The sequence below is a fragment of the Triturus cristatus genome, chromosome 4_1 (assembly GCF_964204655.1).
Source record: "Triturus cristatus chromosome 4_1, aTriCri1.1, whole genome shotgun sequence".
Lineage (NCBI taxonomy): Eukaryota > Metazoa > Chordata > Amphibia > Caudata > Salamandridae > Triturus > Triturus cristatus.
The window spans coordinates 321656773-321680496 of NC_140585.1; positions in this window are offsets into that span (position 1 = coordinate 321656773).

Below are 23724 nucleotides of genomic sequence, written 5' to 3' on the forward strand. Positions count from 1 at the left end.
CGGACACATTTTCCGACCCAAGGACGTGTGGGGAATGATTCCCAGTGCGGTTCGTATGGACTTTTTACCATGCGAATCGTGATTGCCAGTTCGTACGGCACTTGTACGATTCGTACGGTAAAAAGACCCGATACGAGTCGTACGGGGACATTTTTTACCGGATCGTGATCGGCACCAGAGTCCATAAAAGCACATACATTGCATTATAAAACAACATCATTTTAACAAAATCAATCAGACAGTTAAAATACATTAAAAGACAGTTTAAAATATCATACTAGGCCTTGCTTTGATGGCCCGAAGAAGAAAAGTGGCAGTAAAGAAACAGACATCGGGTGTCGGGTTAAATAACAATTTCATGGTATCTTTTACAATCCTAACTCCATACTTCTTAAAAACAGGTTTTAAAAAAGCTGAACGAAAATTGCCATAAAGTGGACAAAACAATAAAAAATGCATGGTGCTTTGTACGGTAGTATTATCACATGGGCAAGGACCAATCGGGTGTTTTTTGATACTTGGAAATGCCACCAAATGGTGAACAATCCCAAAACGCAATCTTGTCAGTAAGAACCGATGGGAGGGTCTGGTAACAAAACTCAAATACGGTTGGAACCCTGTCGTCTCACAGAAGCTTCCGTAGAACAAACAGGTAGTTAAGTTACCACTGGCCCTCCCACGCCTCTCAGTCTTATGGCTCATAAAAACAGATTTCATCTCATTTTTGGTCAAACTAGAGGCTGCATAGTAATCCTCTATTACATTAAGACCATAAATCTCCAAAAAACTACCCGGGACAAATTTGACCCAGGGAATCTTTAGATGATTATCAATAGAGAAACAGTCTTTAATGATAGCTCTATTTAGGGAGGTCTCTTCCTTTGCCCAGATTGCACGCCACAACATAAGTGGTCTGAGGGCGACAGAATCTGAAAGATGTTGAATTCCAAACTCCCTGTGCACCAAATCGGTAGAAACCGATGTGGGTAAACTTAGGAGTCTTTTTAGGAAGTGATTTTCCTCCACTTGTAGACTTACACTCGGAGCATGCCCCCAAATACCAGCACCATAAAGAGCAATAGAGAGACAACTCATTTGATAGATTTTCAGCATGTCTTTAAGCCGTTTATCCCCTATTTTAGATGCAAACTGAAACACCCCGTGGGCACATTTCGCCATTCTAGCCCTGACATGGTTGATCTCGCTGGACCAGCTACCTGACTTGGAAAAGGTAATACCTAGGTAGTTAAAAGAGTCCACCGTTTGGACCTTATGCCCTTCAATAAAAAACGAATGCGGTTTTTTACAGCTCTTACCACACTCCATAACAAAAGTTTTTGTTTTATTAATCTTCAACTTCCTTTCCTTAATGAACAGAGAAAACCTGTCCATTAGGCGTTGAAGGCCAATAGGGGTCCTAGATAAAATAACGGCATCGTCCGCATAAAGTAAAACTGGGACGTGGAAATCGGTGAGCAGTCTATATATCGACTTTTTAATATCGAGGGACATAAATATCGAGTCAAAAATATCGAATGTACAAAATATGGAAATAGCTAATATCGATGTGAAAAATATCGTTTTTTTTTTTTACTTATATGTCGAAGTAAGTAATATCGTTAGTAATAATATCGACATGTGAAAATATCGTCATTGTGTGTTTAGTAAATATTTTGAAGTTGTTTGCAAATAGTTAAAATGTATATAATATGAGAAATATTTATATTGTTTTAGGGGCGGGATGTTGGGTTATAGGGGATAAGGGTGGGGAGTGTTTTAAAAAAGTTAATTTATTTTTTTAATATATTGTAAAATTTAATTAGTACATTTTATTTAAAATGTGAAATGTATATTTAATTTTAGGAGCGGGATGTTGGTTTATAGGGGATAAGGGTGGGAAGTGTATTAAAAATGTTTATATATTGTATAATTTAAAAAAAAAAATAATTTAGAAATTGTAAATTAAATGTAGATTTTTAAAAATAATTTTAGGAGCGGGATGTTGGTTTATAGGGGATAAGGGTGGGAAGTGTTTTAAAAATGTTTATATATTTGTAAATTTTTAAAAATAAATTTTTAGAAATTGTAAATTAAATTTAGAATTTTAAAAAAAATTGTAGGAGCGGGATGTTGGTTTATAGGGGATAAGGGTGGGAAGTGTATTAAAAATGTTTATATATTGTTTGCATTTTTTAAAAATTTATTTAGAAATTGTAAATTAAATTTAGAATTTTAAAAATAATTTTAGGAGCGGGATGTTGGTTTATTGGGGATAAGGGTGGGAAGTGTTTTAAAAATGTTTATATATTTGTAAATTTAAAAAAAATTTTTTTTAGAAATTGTACATTTAATTTAGAATTTTAAAAAAAATTTTAGGAGCGGGATGTTGCTTTATAGGGGAGAAGGGTGGGAAGTGTATTAAAAATGTTTATATATTGTTTGAATTTTTTGTATAATTTATTTAGAAATTGTAAATTAAATTTAGAATTTTAGAAATAATTTTAGGAGCGGGATGTTGGTTTATAGGGGATAAGGGTGGGAAGTGTTTTAAAAATGTTTATATATTGTTTAATTTAAAAAAAAAAATTTAGAAATTGTAAATTAAATGTAGAATTTTAAATAAAATTTTAGGAGCGGGATGTTGGTTTATAGGGGATAAGGGTGGGAAGTGTTTTAAAAATGTTTACATATTGTTTAAAAATTTAAACAATTTATTTAGAAATTGTAAATTAAATTTAGAATTTTAGACAATTTATTAGGAGTGGGATGTTGGTTTATAGGGGATAAGGGTGGGAAGTTTTTTAAAAATGTTTATATATTTGTTAATTTTTTATTAAAAATATTTATAAATTGTAAATAAAATTTCGATTTTTACAAATATATTTCGGAGCGGGATGTTGGTTGTTAGGGGATAAGGGTGGGAAGTGTTTTAAAAATGTTTATATATTTGTTAATGTAAAAAAAATAAAAATTTAGAAATTGTAAAATAAATTAAGAATTTTACTAATAATTTTAGGAGTGGGATGTTGGTTAATAGGGGATAAGGGTGGGAAGTGTTTTAAAAATGTTTATATATTTGTTAATTTAAAAAAAAAAAAAAATATAAATTGTAACTTTAATTTAGAATGTTACAAATAATTTTAGGAGCGGAATGTTGGGTTATAGGGGATAAGGGTGGGAAGTTAATTTAAAATGTTTATATATTTTTGAATTAACAAAAATATAAAATTTAGAAAATTTAAATATATTTTAGGATTTAACAAATCCCATAATTAAATATAGATTTCAGTCAGAATATTAAATTAATTAAGTTCACTGTCCAGCACTTATCTTAATGAAATACAGACTGTCGGTTCGATTCGTAATTCCTGGGTCGTGAAACGCTGCCTAGAAGCGTCCCGACGTCACGTCGCAGCATTCCCGGATCACATTCGTATGCATATTTTCGTTGGTCGGTGTTTTTTACGATTCGTACGGAAATGGTGTTTCCGTGCGAATCGTAATTCCATGTTTGTAATGTTTTACAACCGGGTACGAGTCGGACGGGGAATACGCTCCGATTGACGGTTCGTACCCGGTTTTTACCGGATCGTAATCGGCACCTTAGTGAAGATTTTTGTAAATGTCTTCATATACATTGGTTTAGATGGAAGTAACATCCTTGGATAGCTGTATGGGGGTACAGTTTTAGAATGCAATTTATCATGGCTTGCTCAAAGTCTATGATAATTCTTTGAGGGTAAAAATCATTTGATTCTTGTTTTAGTTTTCCTAGCATTTCATTATATGTTGTGTTTTGTTTGTTAGGTAATAGTGCATAAATTAAAGGTATGGAAGTGTTGTGATATTGACCGTGTATTGTGTAAAGCTGGTAGAATGGTTTTGGGCATATTGTAAAGGTGCCATCCATCATCCATGTTTGGCATTGTTGCAGTTTAGTTATATTGTTTGCAGTAGCAAACATTATGATACTTTTTTCTGGGCTTTTGTTATCAAAAAAAATAAAAGGTTCATTATTGTGGGTGATACTTAATTCTGGTGGATTGATGATCTCTTGAAAAGTTTTAGGGGATGGTATAGTTGTCGTGGTTGCTTTTTTGGTCCTAGCAATAGTTCTTTTTATAGAAGCAATTGATGGTAATTGGCCTCTTGCTTCTTTGGGCACTCTAGGTAATAGTTCTTTTAGGATTACACTTGTAGCAGTTTGTGAACCTGTGCTTAATTCTTTGATATTTTCAAGAGTTGATCTGACTTCTATTTCAGAGAGATTGGGTGGATGGTTATGCTCTCTTGTATATAGTACAGTTGTTTCTCTTGTTGTTGCTCGTCCGTAGCATTTGTTAGAATAATATTTAGTACACTTCCAGTTCACTTTTCGGTCCGTCTGCTTTTCTTGGGTGTATGTGTAACCCATGTAACACAATAGGAATTTTCCTTTCTGCGAAGTTATAAATTGGGCTTCTTCTGTCATCGTGATGTGTTACAAATCTGGAAAAAATGTATATTAAAATATATGCAATAGTACTTTATATATTTAAATGAAAATAGCAAAAAAGCATTTTTTTATATATACTTACCAAGTGTTTTTGGTTGTATTTGAATGAAGATGTTGTTTGTAGACATAGGTGCCGATCACGATCCGGTAAAAAATTCCCCCGTGCGACTCGTATCCGGTCTTTTTACCGTACGAATCGTACAAGTGCCGTACGAACTGGCAATCACGATTCGCATGGTAAAAAGTCCATACGAACCGCATTGGGAATATTTCCCCACACGTCCTCGGGTCGGAAAATGTGTCCGACACGTCCACGGACGATTTACCGTACAAACGTGAAAAGTCAAGTCCGACCGAGGAATCACGATCCATCCCGTGCGTCCTAGGTTACAACCGTATGGAAAAAACACCGTCCGCACCGAACTCCTACAGCAACCATGGAGACATGTGCCCGCATACGCGCCCAACACTCCCCCCAGCCCCCGTACGTCCGACACGTACCCCCATGTATGTACACCCCCACCCGTCTAGGTACACCCCAGTACGTCCGAGTCCTACCCCCACACCTGTACGTGTCATACCCCCGTGTACCCACACCCCAGTACGTGTCGTACCACCGTCTATGTACACCCCAGTACGTTCCAGTCGTACCCCCACCCCAGTACGTGTCGTACCACCGTCTATGTACACCCCAGTACGTTCCAGTCCTACCCCCACCCCAGTACGTGTCGTACCACCGTCTATGTACACCCCAGTACGTTCCAGTCGTACCCCCACCCCAGTACGTGTCGTACCACCGTCTATGTACACCCCAGTACGTTCCAGTCGTACCCCCACCCCAGTACGTGTCATACCACCGTCTATGTACACCCCAGTACGTTCCAGTCGTACCCCCACCCCAGTACATGTCGTACCACCGTCTATGTACACCCCAGAACGTTCCAGTCGTACCCCCACCCCAGTACGTGTCGTACCACCGTCTATGTACACCCCAGTACGTTCCAGTCGTACCCCCACCCCAGTACGTGTCGTGCCACCGTCTATGTACACCCCAGTACGTTCCAGTCCTACCCCCACCCCAGTACGTGTCGTACCCCCATGTACCCACACCCCAGTACGTGTCGTGCCACCGTCTATGTACACCCCAGTACGTTCCAGTCCTACCCCCACCCCAGTACGTGTCGTACCACCGTCTATGTACACCCCAGTACGTTCCAGTCCTACCCCCACCACAGTACGTGTCGTACCACCGTCTATGTACACCCCAGTACGTGTCGTACCACCGTCTATGTACACCCCAGTACGTTCCAGTCGTACCCCCACCCCAGTATATGTCGTACCACCGTCTATGTACACCCCAGTACGTTCCAGTCCTACCCCCACCCCAGTACGTGTCGTACCCCCGTCTATGTACACCCCAGTACGTTCCAGTCGTACCCCCACCCCAGTACGTGTCGTACCCCCGTCTATGTACACCCCAGTACGTTCCAGTCGTACCCCCACCCCAGTACGTGTAGTACCCCCGTGTACCCCCACCCCAGTACGTGTCGTACCACCGTCTATGTACACCCCAGTACGTTCCAGTCCTACCCCCACCCCAGTACGTGTCGTACCACCGTCTATGTACACCCCAGTACGTTCCAGTCCTACCCCCACCCCAGTACGTGTCGTACCACCGTCTATGTACACCCCAGTACGTTCCAGTCGTACCCCCACCCCAGTACGTGTCGTGCCACCGTCTATGTACACCCCAGTACGTTCCAGTCCTACCCCCACCCCAGTACGTGTCGTACCCCCGTGTACCCACACCCCAGTACGTGTCGTGCCACCGTCTATGTACACCCCAGTACGTTCCAGTCCTACCCCCACCCCAGTACGTGTCGTACCACCGTCTATGTACACCCCAGTACGTTCCAGTCCTACCCCCACCCCAGTACGTGTCGTACCCCCTTGTACCCACACCCCAGTACGTGTCGTGCCACCGTCTATGTACACCCCAGTACGTTCCAGTCCTACCCCCACCCCAGTACGTGTCGTACCACCGTCTATGTATACCCCAGTACGTTCCAGTCCTACCCCCACCCCAGTACGTGTCGTACCCCCGTCTATGTACACCCCAGTACGTTCCAGTCCTACCCCCACCCCAGTACGTGTCGTACCACCGTCTATGTACACCCCAGTACGTGTCGTACCACCGTCTATGTACACCCCAGTACGTTCCAGTCATACCCCCACCCCAGTACGTGTCGTACCACCGTCTATGTACACCCCAGTACGTTCCAGTCCTACCCCCACCCCAGTACGTGTCGTACCCCCGTCTATGTACACCCCAGTACGTTCCAGTCGTACCCCCACCCCAGTACGTGTCGTACCCCCGTCTATGTACACCCCAGTACGTTCCAGTCGTACCCCCACCCCAGTACGTGTCGTACCCCCGTGTACCCCCACCCCAGTACGTGTCGTACCACCGTCTATGTACACCCCAGTACGTTCCAGTCCTACCCCCACCCCAGTACGTGTCGTACCACCGTCTATGTACACCCCAGTACGTTCCAGTCCTACCCCCACCCCAGTACGTGTCGTACCACCGTCTATGTACACCCCAGTACGTTCCAGTCATACCCCCACCCCAGTACGTGTCGTGCCACCGTCTATGTACACCCCAGTACGTTCCAGTCCTACCCCCACCCCAGTACGTGTCGTACCCCCGTGTACCCACACCCCAGTACGTGTCGTGCCACCGTCTATGTACACCCCAGTACGTTCCAGTCCTACCCCCACTCCAGTACGTGTCGTACCACCGTCTATGTACACCCCAGTACGTTCCAGTCCTACCCCCACCCCAGTACGTGTCGTACCCCCGTGTACCCACACCCCAGTACGTGTCGTGCCACCGTCTATGTACACCCCAGTACGTTCCAGTCCTACCCCCACCCCAGTACGTGTCGTACCACCGTCTATGTACACCCCAGTACGTTCCAGTCCTACCCCCACCCCAGTACGTGTCGTACCCCCGTCTATGTACACCCAAGTACGTTCCAGTCCTACCCCCACCCCAGTACGTGTCGTACCACCGTCTATGTACACCCCAGTACGTTCCAGTCGTACCCCCACCCCAGTACGTGTCGTACCACCGTCTATGTACACCCCAGTACGTTCCAGTCGTACCCCCACCCCAGTACGTGTCGTACCACCGTCTATGTACACCCCAGTACGTTCCAGTCGTACCCCCACCCCAGTACGTGTCGTACCACCGTCTATGTACACCCCAGTACGTTCCAGTCGTACCCCCACCCCAGTACGTGTCGTGCCACCGTCTATGTACACCCCAGTACGTTCCAGTCCTACCCCCACCCCAGTACGTGTCATACCCCCGTGTACCCACACCCCAGTACGTGTCGTGCCACCGTCTATGTACACCCCAGTACGTTCCAGTCCTACCCCCACCCCAGTACGTGTCGTACCACCGTCTATGTACACCCCAGTACGTTCCAGTCCTACCCCCACCCCAGTACGTGTCGTACCACCGTCTATGTACACCCCAGTACGTGTCGTACCACCGTCTATGTACACTCCAGTACGTTCCAGTCGTACCCCCACCACAGTACGTGTCGTACCACCGTCTATGTACACCCCAGTACGTTCCAGTCCTACCCCCACCCCGGTACGTGTCGTACCCCCGTCTATGTACACCCCAGTACGTTCCAGTCGTACCCCCACCCCAGTACATGTCGTACCCCCGTCTATGTACACCCCAGTACGTTCCAGTCGTACCCCCACCCCAGTACGTGTCGTACCCCCGTGTACCCCCACCCCAGTACGTGTCGTACCACCGTCTATGTACACCCCAGTACGTTCCAGTCCTACCCCCACCCCAGTACGTGTCGTACCACCGTCTATGTACACCCCAGTACGTTCCAGTCCTACCCCCACCCCAGTACGTGTCGTACCACCGTCTATGTACACCCCAGTACGTTCCAGTCGTACCCCCACCCCAGTACGTGTCGTGCCACCGTCTATGTACACCCCAGTACGTTCCAGTCCTACCCCCACCCCAGTACGTGTCGTACCCCCGTGTACCCACACCCCAGTACGTGTCGTGCCACCGTCTATGTACACCCCAGTACGTTCCAGTCCTACCCCCACCCCAGTACGTGTCGTACCACCGTCTATGTACACCCCAGTACGTTCCAGTCCTACCCCCACCCCAGTACGTGTCGTACCACCGTCTATGTACACCCCAGTACGTTCCGGTCCTACCCCCAACACAACCTTCTAAGTACGGAGCGCACCCCAGGCCCCAACATCACCACCGCATGTACGAGTCGTACCAACCCACACACAAGGACAGCACCGTACAACCAAATGGCCCATGTACACACCGTACACACGCTCAAAACGCACGTACACAACCAGGACAAAACAAAACAACACAAGAATACACCATTCGAATGGCACAAAGCCACTAAACATGTCCAACAACCACTAAAACAACACATTCACTGACCTGCAACTGCCAAAAACAAACAGAGGCCAAATACACCACCACTCCTTATAACCAACCCACCCAAGATTCAAACACAGCCACACCCACCAATGGACCAATAAAAAGGGCCCACACACACAAACCATGACCCTTGCAACAGACTCACTGCTGCCAGACACCACAGAACCACACTACAAGCTACACCACACCTTACACTTGCACACCTTCACACAACCACCCTCACAAACACCCCCTCATCACATTCACACACACACACAACCATCCACACACCCCCCAACATCCACACACCCCCCCCACCATCCCCACCCACACCCCTCACCATGCCCACCACCAAGAATCCAAAGTTCAGTAACCGAGAATTGGAGGTCCTTGTTGATCAAATCCTCAGAGTCGAGCCACAGATCTTTGGAACATTGGTCAGAAGCACCAGCCTGGCAGCAAAAACTGCCATGTGGCAGACCATCGTCGATGCTGTGAATGCTGTTGCGGACACCAGACGGACCAAGCAGGAATGCCAGAACAGGTGGTACGATCTGCGGAGGAGGGTCCGAGCCAAGAGGCAGGATGAACACGACCAGGCCAACGCCACCGGAGGAGGGCCCTCCCGCAGACCCGTACAGTACCATCCCTGGGAGGAGAGGGTGATGGCCATACTGCCGGTGGAGGCAGTCGAAGGATTAGAAGGACTCCGAGACCCGGGTGAGTACACAAACAACGCACCTCACAAGGGGGGAACGGCATCCACAACCAAAATCACCAACAGGCACGCAACCACCACAAGCCATCGCATCACTCAACCACACTCCATGAGCACGCACATGCCACTGCTGCCACCATGCCCCATGCACCCAGCTGGACAATGTCAAGTCACAGGCCACAGAAGACAACAACACATGACACGGTAACCCGGATGGCGGGAGGCTGGGCCCAAAAAAGCACATAGTGCAACTCAGAAGCAGACAACAATTCACTCTACCCATATGGCCTAGGTCACAGCCAGACAAACAGTGTGTCCCAACACAGGAATGACTTGCCAGCAAATGGCGGACGCCTTGCATCAACACATGGGGGTGAAGGCACTGTTTTGCACATGACAGCAGCTAATGAACAGCCAACATTGTGAAAGAGTGGCAGCACACACCACCACAGCAGCAGCGCACAGACACAGACACTACACCCAATGGGTGCCTGGAGATCAGAAACAAACTCACATCAACAATCCAAGGGCCACTCAAAGATCTGCTAACAGTGTGTGCCCAGGAAGCTGGGCCGAGGTGACAGAGGGTGACACACGGAGGGAGGGAGAGGGGGACAGAGAGGGAGGGAGACGGACAGAGGGAGGAGGCTGACACACGGAGGGAGGGAGAGGGGGACTGAGAGGGAGGGAGAGGGGGACAGAGATGGAGGGAGAGGGGGACAGAGATGGAGGGAGAGGGGGACAGAGATGGAGGGAGAGGGGGACAGAGAGGGAGGGAGAGGGGGACAGAGATGGAGGGAGAGGGGGACAGAGAGGGAGGGAGACGGACAGAGGGAGGAGGCTGACACACGGAGGGAGGGAGAGGGGGACTGAGAGGGAGGGAGAGGGGGACAGAGATGGAGGGAGAGGGGGACAGAGATGGAGGGAGAGGGGGACAGAGATGGAGGGAGAGGGGTCAGAGAGGGAGGGAGAGGGGGACAGAGATGGAGGGAGAGGGGGACAGAGATGGAGGGAGAGGGGGACAGAGAGGGAGGGAGACGGACAGAGGGAGGAGGCTGACACACGGAGGGAGGGAGAGGGGGACTGAGAGGGAGGGAGAGGGGGACAGAGATGGAGGCAGAGGGGGACAGAGATGGAGGGAGAGGGGGACAGAGAGGGAGGGAGACGGACAGAGGGAGGAGGCTGACACACGGAGGGAGGGAGAGGGGGACACAGAGGGAGGGAGAGGGGGACACAGAGGGAGCGAGACACGGGGAGAGCCAATCAGCCGTGTTGCGTGTGTGAATGTCTGCTCGTCAGCAGGTAGACTGCGTGCATGTAGACAAGGGTGGCCAGTGCCAGAAGCCCTGAAGGACTGGGTTTTCTTAGACCCAGCGGTGCCAGGGGACAACACCTGAAACCTTCGTGGGTTACCTGTTCTGGCGTACAAAACACAGAGACACGGGACACTTCCAGTGACGTCAGAGATCAGCGTTTATTTACTGCAGGGATACAGAAGTCACAAGAAGTACACAGCGTGTAGGTTCTCGGAGACTGCTTCAAATTCATAGAAGTGGGTCGCTCCTTTTATACACGTTTTTGCCATAGCGCAGTATGGCGAACAAAGGTTACAACTCAGTTCCCACAATAAACTTCAAAAAAACAAAAAGGTCGCGTTCGTGTTTCAGGAGGCCGGAACATAATTACGACAATCTTGCCGGTTCCCAACTGTAAAAACATATCCCCTCCGTAATAAACACATTTCCTCCCAACCATAAACGCATTAAGGAAGGACGAAAAACAGAATGCAGGGAAAGAACGAGGATGCACAACAGGTTAGAAAAGAGTGTTAGAGGCAATAAAGGAAACTCGAGAGAGGGATCAAAGACCTCGTGTCTAATGTATGCGTGACTGAAACAATAGACCGGAGCGGCAAGATGAGCCTCGAGCGGGGCCATCTGCCTTACTCGTGTCATTCCCCTCGTCATAAAAGTCACCTCAAAGAAACACGTGTCCTTCATACTATCTTGACAGTCCCAGGGTCACGAAGCGGACAAAAGCCCGTTCGCTGGCTACTTGAGGGCAAGAAAACAAAATGGACGCTGTGTCTAAAATGGAACCCGAGGGTTCGAATGAACGAACACAAAAATGAGACGAACCGTACAAGGCTGCATAGCGAAACTTCGCACACCCACTGTACTCGTCATTTGCGGTTCATAGATACCACACTCGTCCATGTTCGTCACCACTCAAAAAGTGCCGTCCCGTCTCACACGGAACCTCAGACGCTCCTTTTGCCCTCATGTAGGCAAGCACTAGTCTAGATCAGAATCTATATCGATATTCATCAGATCGTTCAGATGCTGCTGAAACATCATTCTATCCATCAATGTCTCCTTGGTAGCAGATGGCCGCCTTATACACGTCGCAGCACATTGGCCACATAAGGCAGGACCACACTGAACACAAAGACAACACGTGAACAGAAACGCTACAACAGCCCCTACAATCATCAGAATATTCCAACCCCAAGTTGACATCAGGCCCCAAAACCATCCTAGAAGCGTCCAATTACCTTCGTCCACGTGTATGGACTCGGAAATCTTATGCAACTGTGAGATGGCTTGATACACAGTCGGAGCATTGTCAGGGATGAAAATACAACAACTCGAATGGATAATTTTACACACACCCCCTCGATCTGCAAGAACAACGTCTAGAACCATACGGTTCTGCAACGTCATGAGTCTATCCGCCTGTAGTTCCGCTGTTAGATTACCAAGGGCGTTAGCAGTAATATTAGCGGTCGATTCCACCACACGGGTCAACTGTCTTAGGTTCCTACTATTAACCATAGGTCCCCAAAACGGCAGGAAACCCTTAAAGAAATCTCCTGCTTCTTGACCAGCAGTATCCTCTTTGCTGATTACGCCTCTCACGACTCTGGTTTTGTGATAGTCAGAAGCAACTGTGAAGGTCGGAGGTAAGAGATTCGCAATATAACAGGTACCCGAGAAGTCGCGGGGTAACCATGTATATGCGCGCTCATAACACACAAAATAGGTGCCCTTGGCGGTCAGAAAAACAGGGGAAGAGAGCATCGGTAGGACATACGTCTCAGTGCAAGCACTGTTCCCAAGTTGTGCTCTCGGATTTCGACCCAAACCTTGCAAACAGAAATTACCAAGGTGCGGTACAATCCATATAGGGGACGAGCTCTTCAACTGTCTATCCCCCACTGACGTACCGTACTCAGCCTCACTCAGATCCTTATAAGCCTGTACTTCTTCGTCTGGAATGAGTGATACATCGAAAATATCTCTGTCCAGATCTGCTATGGCTATCGCCAGAGGCTTGTGGTACGGACCAGGACCGGACTTGACAGATCGTGGCTCTCGACTAGGGTAAGAGTCTAGTGTACTGCGAAACATGGTTTGGAATGCTCGAGCTGAACCCTGGGAACTGTATGGAAGGACCAAATATGGAATACCCCTATCCATGGTGTGTGGCATTAAACCACATACCCAACAATTTGTAGTATTCACCACTAACTGATGCTGATGTAGGAGTTGGACAAAAGAATTATTCCTGAATTCCGCACGTCTAACCTGTTCGTGTTGAGGCAAAGGATGAAAAGAATGTGGGGAAACAGTAGTGCGGGAACTTAGGTTAGGAGGGGAGGTAGGCGAAACAGAAAGCAAGAATTTCGATACCCCAAAATACACTCCGCCCACCAATAACATAGATACAGTTAGGAATAACAAAAACACCTGAAACAGAAAACATTTTGTTCGCACGACCCTCCATAACTCTGATCTCTGTATCAACACCCTTTCTTCTTCCACCAGCTTAAAGAATGCCATCCTCTACAAACCGTCCGTGACGTTCTTGACGCACTTTGTTCTGAGCAGCGATTATCAATTCCCAGGAGTTCCCAGGAATCGACAAAAGTAACCAACCTAGCGTCAGAAACCTGCTAAACAGAAAGAAGTACTCGCACGGCCCTACGGTAACCCGGATGGAGAGGTTCAAATTTATTACAAGTCTCTTAGCAGTGGAAAACACGAAAAACTTAAAAAGAAAGGATGTAATTGTTCATAACATTCGTAACGTCAAAACCACTATACTATCAATGTTTATTAGTCCTTGAAGTCCTTGAACGAAGAAAGTATCGACTTCTTCCAGGTTGAGTTTGTTCTACGAACAATTGTTCAGATGGCGCAGCAGTGTTCAATGAAGCAGATGACGAGTCGGACCTTGGGTTTTCTGCTACTGATGACTCCACTTGTGGATAGGGCAATGACGAATCCTCCACAAGTTGAGCGTCGCTGAACGACACGAAACGCGAGGGAGTTTCAGTCTCTTCGGCCGAAATCCCAGTTCTCACCCAACCGTCAGTTGGTAAGGGGATCGGTACCTTCTTTGTATGACTGGCGTGGACCCAATTCTTCCGGCCCTCCAGTCGAACCGCTGTCCTCGTCGTCAACAAGACTAAGTGGGGTCCAACAAATCTTGGCTCCAAATTACGCTTCCGACCGAAATTTCGGGTGACTACCCAGTCACCTGGCCGGAGCTGATGTCCAGGACTCTCTGTCTGCGCCGGTAGAGCTTCAAAGACCTGTTGATGAATTAATCGTAGTTTAGTGGTCAAATCATACAAATAATCGATCAACATTGGATATTCAAGACTATCAAAAGCCCTAGGTCTCGGGACTCCCCAAATATTTGCAGGGCGACCGAACACAATCTCATATGGGCTGAGCCCTACTCGAGAGTGTACAGTTGCTCTGGTCGATAGGAGAGCCAGAGGCAAGGCATCAGGCCATGACAGACCAGTCGAAGCCTGGATCTTAGCGAGTTTCAGCTTCAGGGTACCATTGTACCCTTCAACCAAACCCGCTGCCTGAGGATGGTTGGCACTGTGGAATTTCTGCTTTATTCCAAGGCCCTTACACACACTCTGCATTACACTTCCCACAAACTCACTTCCATTATCCGACCACACAATCCGCGGCATTCCATACCTAGGGAAGTATTCCTTCAGCAAGATTTTCGCTGTGGACATGGCAGTATTATCCTTAAGAGGATAGGCCTCGATCCATCTGGAGAACGCACACACCACAACCAAAACATACTTCAGGTTATTGCATCTCTCCATATGGATGAAGTCTAACTGGATAACCTCAAAGGGACAGGTAGGAGGAGCGAAATGACCAGGTGGAGTGGGGGTGCCTTTTCCAGGATTGTGCATCAAACACACCATACAATTCTTAACCACTCGTTCGGCACACTTAGCAATACCATCATTCCTCCACACAGGGGACAAGAACTTGCATATTCCTTTCGCACTGATATGTGATAACCCATGAGCCATCGTCACAACAGCTAACACGTATGCATCTGGAAGCATCCATCTCTGACATTCCGTCAGATCAACCCAACATCCATGCATATCCAATTTTCCTGCACTTTCTTTCCACTTGGTCTTTTCAGCTTCAGTAGCTCCATTCTGAATTTCTTTCACACTCTCGACAGTATTTTCACACATACCAGTCTCTTCCGGCCATCTCACTGAACTCGTAACATACATTCGAGTCGCAAGACTCTTAGCCGTTTCTTTAGCAATCTCATCCGCAAATGCATTACCACGACCAACATCATCCGTCACTTTCCGGTGCGCACTACATTTGACGATCGCCACTTGTTTAGGCAATGTAAGTGCATCCAAAAGATCATTCACTAGTTGTCCGTGTTGAATCTTCGTACCATGCGATGTCATAAATCCTCTCTCTCTCCACAATCTTCCAAAGTTGTGCGCAACACCAAACGCATACTGACTGTCGGTAAACACATTCACACACTTTCCTTTCGACAGAACACACGCTCTCGTTAATGCAATTAATTCTGCCGCTTGTGCTGAATTCTGGTTCAATCTCGCAGTTTCCACAACCGTGCTCAATGTCACCACAGCATACGCAGTCGTCACATCACCATTCGGCAACTTAAAGCAGGAGCCATCCACATACAAAGTACCATCGGGATTTAACAAGGGAGTGTTTTTCAGGTCCACACGACCTTTTGTTTCTTCCTCAGTTCGTAAATAACAATCATGGGGCAGCACATTATCTGCTTCTATATTAATCGGCAACAATGTCGCCGGATTCAGTACATTACAGCGCTTAATCTGAATATGACTTGCCAAAAGGGTAAGCTCATACCCAGACAACCGTGCACTCGTTAGATGTTGAGTCTTTGTCCGATTCAAGAGCGTATCGACTGCATGCGGAACCATTACTATGAGCATATTGTCCATGACCAAACCTGCGGACTGCCGAATAGACGCCGCAGCTGCCGCCGTCGCCCTCAAACAACTTGGCAACGCTCTAGCTACCGGGTCTAAGGTCGAAGAAAAATATGCACACGGACGCTGCTTATCACCAAATTGTTGCGTTAGGACACTCAACGCACAACCATCTCTCTCATGGACGTATAATGTGAAAGGCTTACTGTAATCAGGAGTACCTAACACAGGAGCCGAACACAGTGCATCACGTAGTTCAGAAAAACTTTTCTGACATTCCTCCGTCCAAGGCAAAGGAGTCGAAACGTCCTTGCACGTGAGAGCTACCAATGGTTTCGCTAATAGTGAAAAATTCGGGATCCACTGTCTGCAGTACGACGTGATCCCTAAAAAGGCACGCACATCTCTCTGAGTTGTCGGCACAGTCATTCGAGCAATTGCTGCAATTCTTTCAGGGGTCAACCTTCTTCCCGCCTTTGACAATAAGTGACCGAGGTAGGTTACTTCTTGACAACAATATTGTAGTTTGGAAGGTGACACTTTATGATGCAAGTCGCAAAGGTGCTGTAACAAAGACACTGTAGCGACTTTACAGAGCTGTTCAGTGTCAGCAGCAATTAACAGATCATCAACGTACTGAATCAAGGCTGCACCAGCCGGTAACACAAACGCATCAAGTTGACTTTTAAGAGCTTGGCTGTAGATTGATGGACTCTCACAGTAGCCCTGTGGAGCGCGTTTGAATCTGAAGCTACGCCCACCTAATGAGAAACCAAACAAATCTCTGCTTTCTACAGCAATCGGAATACTGAAGAACGCATTTTTCAGATCGATAACCGAGAACCATGATGCCGTAGCTGGAATCAGAGTCAGTAAAGCTGTAATGTCTGGTACCACAGGAAACTGTGGAACAACAGCTTTGTTTACCTCTCGCAAATCGATAACTAAACGATACACGGGGGGCTTGGAGGGATCCGTTCGTTTCAGAATAGGCAACACGGGACTATTGCACACATTACCTCGTGTCTCCTCGATAACATCTTTGCCGATCAGATCGTAAATGATCGCTAACAGTGCCCGTTCGCCATCAAGGGAGATACGATACTGAGGTATACGTGGTAAACGCGCACCCACTTTTAGTTGGACAACATAAGGTGGTATATCCAACAGGCCCACATCATTGGGACCTGTTGCCCACAAGGAATCTGGAAGAGACCTCAATTCCGGGGGGAGTTTGTCGATCGACAAATACATAGGGGAAATCACGTTCTTACCCAACGTAAGCTCCACACCCGTAGGAGAACAGTACAGAGTCGCATGTAGCCTCTTCAACAGATCTAAGCCCAAAAGATTCTCACCACAACCAGTAGTCAAAATCAAAGGAGCTTCCAACTCATGAGACCCAATTGTAAGGGGCAAAGGGCTGGAGACCGGATTGCTAACAGGGGCGCCAGAAAATCCAACGGAGATATTCGTTAAGCCAGACAAAGGCGCGCCAGGGAGTTTAGAATGCATGATGGAACTTTTCGCTGCACCAGTGTCCAACAAAAAAGGCTCAACAACGCCCAAAGTGGCTACTGCAACATAGGGCCCTTTCTGATCAACCGGAACTGATACTTCTCCCCTCCTTTGTCTACGGCTGTCCTAGTAGATACCATCCGCATCAACATCACACTCAACATAATGATCGTCCACATGATACTGTGCAGACCGATCAGACGATGATTCGCGTCGATCGAAACAATTCTGCGAATCCGAAAACGTCGAAAAACGTTCGGTCTGGTTCTGGGTAACTCCACGACCTCTACCACGAGAAGTCTGTGGAGGACCACCACGTCCTCCCCGAGCCGACACACCATTAGCCCTATCACGTAAAACCGGACAATCGAACTTAAAATGACCTTCCCCACGACAATATGCGCACTGATTATGTCTCAGCACATTGCGGGGCGCAGGCGAAGTATTGCGCTGCTGTGGTTTAGAAAACTGTGGTTGCGATCTGTTGGGCTGCTGCGCATCACTAAAATTCGAACGTGGAGGATAAGCTTGCTGCAACAAGACCTTAGTTTTGAGATCCTTAGTTTTCTTTTCTGCACGCTCACTTTCCTCTTTTTCTCTATTCTCATAATATTGGGCCGTAGCCAATATTTGGGCAGTGGTAGAAACAGCCCACGCGCTCTCAGAATTCTTCAACTTGTTGCTCAAGTCGGGCAACAAATTCGACACAAATTTGTCAACGAACAACCGTTGACCACCCTCAGAACCCATATCCTGACCACTATGATCAAGGAACGCCTCTTCGAACCTAGTAAAGAAGTCGGACACACTTTCATCCTTCTTTTGCCTGCATGCTGATAGTTTGTCCCAATTGACGCGCATCGCTGGCATAAGCGTCTTCATGAGGGTAATAATCCTCTGAGGCAAGGCCGCAATAACCTGTTCAGGTTTAGCCCCACCGACCTGCCGGGCATCCGCCGCTGTAAGGGCAGCCCAGTCACCGCCTAACTCGGCTACATGATTTTCATGACGGATTTTCGCCCAAACCGGCTGAGGCACCACATTACCGAACAACATATCGATATCGGCTAGGTTCATAACTGTAGCATCCACCAATTGGGACAGCTCCTTATAATAACCCGCAGGGTTCTTACGAGGATCAGGTAGGGATTGTTTCACTTGCAAAACTTCCGACCGCTTCCAAGGGAGGTGTATCCACACTCTCTGGAAATGCGGTTGGACAGGAGGGTTAGCAGCAGCATCGCCTGGCATCCATACTGGGGGAACTTCTCGCATTGGATACTGACCAGGTTGTGCCATCCATTCCATGGTCGCGTCCTTAAACAGTGCGCGTGGTTGCACTGTACATCGAAAGGATAACAAACGTTCTAGAGCCTCGCGGACTTTATCACCTACAATGACACCCGTGGCAAACCGGAGCTGTAGCTCGGGAACCTCAGGTGGCATATCATCAGCCATATCATCATCCCACTCCTCTTTTAATGACTTACACAATTCTTCGAACACAAATCGTTGCGTGGGCGCATTGAACTGAGAAAATGTTTCGAACACCACACGTGGGGTGTATCTAACAGGGTTGCGAATCCATCTGCGCGCCGTTTTTACCAATGAATCACGTTCCCTATCATCAGGAAGCTGACTACGTCTTTGAGCAACATCCGAAAGAGTCGAGCCAAGTATCGGCCCAAAGAACGGAGAATAAAGAGAAGCAACAGCAGTCAAGAGACGACTACGGACAGAAGGGGAGGAGGAAGAAGACGAAGGTGTAACAGCCATAGGGGCAGAAACAGTAGAGGTAGATGCAACAGCAGGAGTAGCGGGAACAACAGACTGAGGAGGGACTGGGAAAGGCGCAATAGGGAGAGAAACCGGACCAAGGGGATGTACGATCTGTGGCCCAAGGGGATTCGGGAGTACAGGAGGAACGGCGGGCTGACCAGCAGCCGCCAAAGCAGCAGGTTGAGGAAGAGGGGGATTAACAAGACCCATAACATCAGGAGCATAAGGAGGTGGCGATTTCATCAGATAAGACAAAAGCGAATCTTCCACCGATTCTTCTCCTGTCTTATCGATCGTAGAAGGTAGCGTCGGGTAACATTTGTCCACCGACATATGGTGAAGCCGAGCACTAACTTCTTGCTCCTTCTCGTTTCTGTCTAACTGATACTGTTCTGCATTGCGCATCACCGTAATGACACCTTCTCGTTTATGTTTCTTGTTCTGTTTGATTTCTTTCTGCTTGGCCTCTTTCCGCCATAACCGGAAGGAATCAAACATGGCCGGCCTAGCTTTCTTTTTAAACAATTTCGCTTCCAAGTTATCTAAAATGGCAGTCTCAAAACTGCCATGAGGTGGCCAACTAAGGACACCATCCTTTTTAGTATAGCGAACCCAATATTCATTATATACGATAGGACCCACGCCATGGCGACTATAGAGCTCATAAAGCGGAGTTCCAACCGGAGGTATCGGGCAGGAATCCTCCAGCCGGGAGTCCATGCTGCAACATTTGAGAAACCCAAACAAAGTACTACGGCCAGGCATCGTGCACACTAACCGAGTATACAAACTTCAAGGGCTATCGAATTACGATGTCCTCGCAAAAAAAATGCAAGACCCTCGGTTTTTGGCAATTGCAATCGTCAAATAAACCCAACAACTAAGAACCAACAACTAAGAACCACAAATGCAATGGAACCATGCAACCAACAAAGCAACACTGGGAGCGACCCACAAATACTTAACTGAGAAAGAGCAATGGCGTCACCAGGAAGGCCCGTCTATCGTCTCGCCGTACAAAGGACTACGCCAGGCACCAAACAGGTCGACAGTCAGGGCATCGGTCCGTCGCAGCCGTCAGGAGGCGGGGATCTTCGCGGAAAGGACGTCGGGCCACTTATTTCGACAACTGGATCGATGAAGCGGGGTGCACCTTCCCTCGGAGATTTCACACGAAGTTCCTCACGATCGTCGGGCTTTGGACCGGTACCGTTGATGTCGCCCCACGTTGGGCGCCAACTGAAGGACTGGGTTTTCTTAGACCCAGCGGTGCCAGGGGACAACACCTGAAACCTTCGTGGGTTACCTGTTCTGGCGTACAAAACACAGAGACACGGGACACTTCCAGTGACGTCAGAGATCAGCGTTTATTTACTGCAGGGATACAGAAGTCACAAGAAGTACACAGCGTGTAGGTTCTCGGAGACTGCTTCAAATTCATAGAAGTGGGTCGCTCCTTTTATACACGTTTTTGCCATAGCGCAGTATGGCGAACAAAGGTTACAACTCAGTTCCCACAATAAACTTCAAAAAAACAAAAAGGTCGCGTTCGTGTTTCAGGAGGCCGGAACATAATTACGACAATCTTGCCGGTTCCCAACTGTAAAAACATATCCCCTCCGTAATAAACACATTTCCTCCCAACCATAAACGCATTAAGGAAGGACGAAAAACAGAATGCAGGGAAAGAACGAGGATGCACAACAGGTTAGAAAAGAGTGTTAGAGGCAATAAAGGAAACTCGAGAGAGGGATCAAAGACCTCGTGTCTAATGTATGCGTGACTGAAACAATAGACCGGAGCGGCAAGATGAGCCTCGAGCGGGGCCATCTGCCTTACTCGTGTCATTCCCCTCGTCATAAAAGTCACCTCAAAGAAACACGTGTCCTTCATACTATCTTGACAGTCCCAGGGTCACGAAGCGGACAAAAGCCCGTTCGCTGGCTACTTGAGGGCAAGAAAACAAAATGGACGCTGTGTCTAAAATGGAACCCGAGGGTTCGAATGAACGAACACAAAAATGAGACGAACCGTACAAGGCTGCATAGCGAAACTTCGCACACCCACTGTACTCGTCATTTGCGGTTCATAGATACCACACTCGTCCATGTTCGTCACCACTCAAAAAGTGCCGTCCCGTCTCACACGGAACCTCAGCCCCCCTCTTCACCATGGCAAAACACATGGCCATGTCACAACCTGTTCACGAGCACAAGGACAGCTACCTGGATCATATAAGTGTGTGGATCCACTCCATGTGCACATGTACAGTGCATGGCTCGCCACACCTGCCCACTCCACTGCTGACTGCAGTCACACTTGACGCAGCAAGTAAGACTGTGCCACACATAGTTAAAGGGGCCAAAGTGGTGCCCAAGGGACACACCCATGCACAAGTGCACTGTGAGTGGAATGCAAGACCAATCCTAATTCCAAGAGGAAATGTGCCAACTTTGAAAATGATGAAACATGGATGTTGCATGGACAAAAATTAACATTGTCTCTCTCACACACAGGTCAACGTCGTGGTGCACCCCCCAACACTGGGGGGAACACTCACAGGACCTGGATCTGCAGGAGCCCGATCCCACCGGCAGCGACCACTCTCACCACTCTGCGGACGACCCCGACCAACCTGGCCCCTCTGGTGTCCAACCACCTGCAGCACCTGCGTCAGGTACAACTGTGCCAACCACCACCCCCACTCCTGCCACATCCCAGGAGACACCCAGGATCCCTGACCCAACACCACAATGCAGCCAGGCTGGCCAGGAGGGACACGGTGTCCCGGGCACCCAGGAGGAGGCAGGCGACAACGCCAATGCCACCCCTCAGGGGTCCCGGAGACCCCATGTGCCCACAAGGGCAGGCCAGGCGCAAGTGGGCAGGGGTGGTGGGAGTGGAGGACGGCGGAGGCGCGAGCCTGACCAGTTGGCTGGGGATCCCGCATTGTCCCATGTCCGTAACATCCTGGACACATACCGGGAGGACACCACGGGCATGGCCCAGGTTGTGTCCACCCTCAATGAGATCAAGGGGAGCCTCGATGAGATAAAGACCCAGCAGGCCCAGCAACATGCCTGTCAACTGCAACACCAACGGAGGATGGAGGACAGACAGGCTGAGCAAGTGACGGCATTCCAGGAGATTCACGCTACACTCCGTCGGATGGCCGACACCATGGCCGACCCTCCCTGTGCCAGAAGGCGGAGAACATCACCACCCACAGGGAGGGATCAGGAGCAGGAGGAGGAGGAGGAAACATCCGACGGAGCATCCCAGACGTCGTCATGGCCTGCTGGTGAGGTTCCCCGCAGGAGGCCGGGTCGTCCACGGAAAGGACCGTGAGGGTGGCTGCTACATCACCATCTCCCAGGACACCTGGCCTGGCACCTGGCCCACTGGAGCAACAGCATCACAGCATCAAGAGACATTCTCTGCCACATGGCCCTGCTGGTCACTGGCTGACCAATGTTGACAAAGACTGTGGCATGGACTCTGAGGATTTCCAATGGCAAGGACCCCAACTCCCCTACTGAACTTTGGATTCAAACATCCCGGAAAGACCCTTACTTTGCCCCCCCCCCCCCCACTAATAAATCACACTATGATGAGTAGATGCCTGCTGGTAGCATTATTAACTAACATGTGTCTTGTAAAGTCTAAACATGCCTGAGTCATCTTTTGTCTTCAACCATCCACACCCTGGGGCCTGAGTCTGGCACAGGACACATGGGTCACAGTGTATTAGGCAAGACAGACATGGAGCACCATACACACCCGTGATGGGCACAACCAGCTGAGGGGGTTGCCGAACAACCGTGCTGACACACACATTGAGTACAGCAACTGTCATGCGCAGTGGTCAGGGATCCAGTCCAGTGTCCTGGGGGGCACCCAGGCATGTGTAGACAGGTGGCAGAACCATGTCCTGCAAGCCGGAGTCCGGTGGATGCCGAGAATGGGGGCCTGGCCAACGTTGGATGCATGGGGATGGCACATGTCACAATACCAACACAGTCATGGACATCATGCCCAATACACAGTCTCAGCGCACACACACAGCTTGCATCTTGCAACTCGACACATTGACACATAGCCACAATCAGGGAATACCATGCCAGACATGCAGGATGCACCGTGGCAACACACCAGCATTGACTGAGAAGAGGCACCTTGGAGGCATAGGGACACCTTTATTAGACATGTATTCGGGATTGCAGAGGCCACTCGAAGTACACATGAACACATCATGTGGAGTAACATGTGGGTCCAACACTGGCACCCCCCTTCTGCAGCACACATGCGTGTTTGCCATGGAAGTGGCACACAAGCGTCGGCTAACAGCTAAATACCCACAGCTGCACACGGAGAGCCTGCCATACACCATAGATCCACTGATGTCGAAGTCCCACACCATGTCCAGCCAATGCTAACCGTATGTGGCC